The following is a 4,271-nucleotide window of genomic DNA, read 5'->3' on the forward strand; positions in this document are numbered from 1 at the left end:
AATACTGCACCAAGGCTGAATTTTGGGAAAAAGACTGCAGATACAGTATTGGGGGACCACTAAGGTCTACATAAAAGAGACTTCATATACAGTATTGGGGGACCACTAAGGTCTATATAAAAAGAGACTTCAGATCCAGTATAGGGACCACTAAGGTCATATAAAAGAGACTTCAGTACAGTATTAGGGGACCACTAAGGTCTATATAAAAGAGACTTCAGATACAGTATAGGGGGCCAATAAGGTATAAAAAGAGACTCAGATCAGTATTAGGGGACCACTAAGGTTTATATAAAGAGACTTTAGATACAGTATTAGGGGACCACTAAGGTCTATTTAAGAGACTTCAGATACAGTATTAGGGACCAATAAGGTCTAATAACAGAGACTTCAGATACAGTATTAGGGGACCACTAAGGTCTATATATAAAAGCATCCAAAGAGCACCATGTCATGGGACCTTAAAAAACAAAACAAAAAAACAAAACAACAAAAAACTGAATTGTTTATTAAAAAAAAGTTGGCACTTAATTTAAAAGTTGACAACTAATTGATAATTTATTTTCTTTGCAGCTCTAAAAACACCCAAAACAGGTACTAAGAGATCATAACATGGGTTTGAAATAACAGATTTGGAATTGGTAGATCTTGGTGCTTTGCTCCCTTTTTAATCATGCAATTCATTTGTCACCATCTTCTGATTTTATAGACTAAACAATATATATAAAATATAATAGTTATTGTCAGTCCTAGCCTCAGCTTTACATGTGAGCAGATACAAGAGTGCATGAATAAATTAATCAGGTGTCTCCAGTAACAAACTTACCAGATGAATGTGTTTTACACGTGACACACTGACATCATCCCCTAATATCTTTTTAAGATCATCTGCCATCATACAGACCAGTAACCACACAGACTGTACATACTTGTTCCTGGGGCCTCACAGTGTATGTCAAACATGCAATATCTCTCACAGGCGCACTTCAAAGGCATCATGCCTCCTGTCTTACTGCCAATCCCAGCACACTGGGCATCACGCGCATCCAGAAAATATCATCCATCACCTGAATAACAGAAAACAGTTGATAGAAACACAGATCCAATCTATGTATGATCTGTAATTGAGTCTTAGAAAAAGAACTGCTTGCATTCTGCCGCAATGCAACAATCCAAATTTCAAGTCATTGCCACAAAACTAAGAATGAACCTGGAAACAATTTTCTCCAGTGGAGTGTAGACAACCTATAGTAATTAAGTGAGACGGAGAAAATAGCTCGATTAAATAGACAGCCAAGATAGATAAGCTATATACACAAATAGCCAAGCGCTATTAAGGAACGGGGTTGTTTGGAGTCTAATTTATCTTTTCAGAGAGACCGTGTCTCTGCATACGGTTGAATTTCGATGACTTGTCAAAGCCTCTATATCTGGAGTGCCGCTGCTATTGTTAGCTCCGAGCTGGATTCACAGAGGGTAACAAGGCTCAACTGGGGCTCTCCACCCAATTGCAGAGACCCCATCTCTCTAACAAGCCTCAAACAAAAGAGTCGCCACCCCGCCACCACTGTCCCAAACCAGACTCCCTCCTTTTCTTCCAGTGTCCTCCTCCACCTCCCCTGTTCCAAACCCTCAGGGAGTACTTAACACCACCAGCTGATGCTGAGGAGGAGCGCCAGTCGTTACTCTAGAGATGGTGCTACGACTAGCTGCTAATTGCGTGAGGATTATGTCCGTTGTTAATCAGCCTAATGTATCTCAAGAACACATTTAGGGATGCTGTGAAGGCAGTGAAACACCTAGAGAGGATTAAGACAAGTTTAACAGACACCACCACTGAGTATATTGATGCACTGCTGGAAAATCTTTGGAAAATATTTCATCCTTTTAAAATCTGAAGGGACTGGTAGGCCTATGGCTGATAATTTCTGTAACTATCCAAAATTAATTCACACCCACTTGACGAAGTGATTGGTCAGGTGTGCGTGGAGGTGGGAAAGTATGCAGAAGTTAAAGTAAGCAGCGTTGAAACCTTCTTTATCCTTCTTTACAAAGCTATTTCTGTCACTTTGGATGCGTCCAACACAAGTTCAACACTGTGAATGCCATCCAGGAGAGACTGATTTAAAGTGTGAGGCTTTTCACCCCCATTGTCAAGTGTGGCTGTTCTAAACAGCTATAAACACTTTCACCTTCTGACTTAGTTGGACGAGACGCCATACTGTAACAACTAGCTTTTAAAAGCACAACCTCGCTAGAAGTCACCAGGGCCCCTAAATCATTTCTTTTTTTAAATAGAAAGTGCATGAAGCCTCTTTTTCAGCATCTGCCTCACATACAATTCAACATATCCAAGCTGAGAGATGCCAAGAATAACAAGTGGTCTAAAAGCAGTAGCAGCTACATAACTTCCTCTGAGATGTAACTCTAGACAGAGGGATGTTACACCCCCCCCCCCCCCCCCCCCCCCCCCCCCCCCCCCTTGAATCCAGGACAGGGATCGGAAATAGCAAACTAACAATCTTTAGACTCAGTCCGCCAGCAAGTGTTTATTTTCTTTGAGGCAGGGTTTTACCAATTTCTATACTTGCAAGGTAAAGTGTTACCTTAACACAACAATACAAAGTATTCTAACCTCCACTGTGGCAAAACAGGACTAGCTCTTTTACTGGATGAACCTGCAAAAACAGCAATGTTTGGATGCAGAATCCTACACTGCATCCAGACAAATCTCTTGTGGGACTATTTTCTTTGTTTGAGATGATAAATAGCAGCATAATGAAGTGGTTGACTTTCTTTACTGAGAGTGTGTGCAGTTACAATCAAGTGTGTAAAATCTTTTCTCATACATGTCACTTATATGCATGGGCTCTTACTCTATCATCTAGAGTGAAATAGAAAAAGACAACTCATTTTTGGGGAGATACATTGAAGGCACTTCAGGTAGCACTGGTGCTTCCTGTACCTGAGACCCCCCACTGCTTAATGAAATATTTAAAAATAACAACATAGAAGAATATTTCCCTTTAAAAAGGTCCATCTTTCACCTGAAAAGCTATCCGCTACTGTGAAGAATAGGGGATGAGAAAAAGAAAGAAGCGAAGAAGGAGGCCTGAGGACTATTTTAGGAAAAAAGGAATTTTAGCAACCGGCGGTCGTGACCTTGCTTGTCTCCAAATTCAGCCTAAAAATATTATGGGAGCATGTTTACCCACATCACCTAACAAACAAGTGTCACTGTTGTGAGGGGGAGGGGGGAAGCTTCCTTCATCTCCATGACTAATTCATGGAGGAGAGGAAGGAGCGGGGGTGTCTTCATTATGCCCATAAACCCATTCAGATTGTTACGTACAACTGCCTGTCTGCCTTCAGCTTGCCTACGACCTCATGGATAATTCAGCAGCTTACTCGCAGGAGGACGACAAGAGTGGAAACGGATGGAGGGGCTAAAGATAGCATGGACAAACCGGGTGAAATTCACTCTACCCAGCAACCAGAGGATCTCTTTTGAGTACATGGAACATGTGTCTTAATGCACCGCTGTTGTTTAATCATCAACAAAAACCCTTCATCGCTGCCTGCCAGGTTCCTACCCTGTTGTCTAAGTTAGGTACAGCTGGGCAGTCAGTGGTGACATGGTGATTCATTACCATTGTTTTGGGGTTCCCTCCTTTTACACATATTTTCAAACCTCTCAAAGTTCAGTGTCATCTTGCATCGCTATGTTTGTGATCAGTGTGGACAGTGATTATAGACAATGAGTGGAACTGATAATGTTAACCAAAAACATCCGTGAAGGTAGCCCTGAATGGGGTTGCAAAGGGTTGGTAAATTATTATAGACATTTTACAAAGATAGTTAAACCCAGGAATGTTTGGGGAGGATGCACATACAAAGTGATACTAGGTCTTAGGGCACATTGTGGTTAAAAGAATGTTACAAAGTGTTTGTACATTTCCTGGAAATAGTCTAAGGAAAGTGAAGCTCATGAATTTTTGGAGAAAAAACAAATCAAAAAATTGTACTTTTAACCTTCCGGTTGTCTTCAGGTCATATTTGACCACTTTTTGAAAAGTTTCTATATCAGAAATTTGGGTTTCTTTCAAACAAACTGTCCAAAAAAGTAAGGTGGATGGTTCTCTTTAACGTTCCTCACAAGTTAAATTTGGGTGTTTGTCAATTTCATAGCATTTGGGGAAAAAGACAAATGTCAATAATAGTGACTAAAATGTGAAATGTTAAAAAAGAAAAAAAAAAAAATGTGTAGGTCG

At 40.5% G+C, this 4,271-nt stretch overlaps 1 protein-coding gene across 1 annotated transcript in view; it reads right to left on the reverse strand.

Moving 5' to 3' along the window:
- Positions 1–4,271, reverse strand: part of cttnbp2 (cortactin binding protein 2) — a 96,255-nt gene that overhangs the window by 41,117 nt on the left and 50,867 nt on the right. The window lies entirely within an intron of this gene.

The sequence above is a fragment of the Etheostoma spectabile genome, chromosome 8 (genome assembly GCF_008692095.1).
Source record: "Etheostoma spectabile isolate EspeVRDwgs_2016 chromosome 8, UIUC_Espe_1.0, whole genome shotgun sequence".
In the NCBI taxonomy this organism is placed as follows: domain Eukaryota; kingdom Metazoa; phylum Chordata; class Actinopteri; order Perciformes; family Percidae; genus Etheostoma; species Etheostoma spectabile.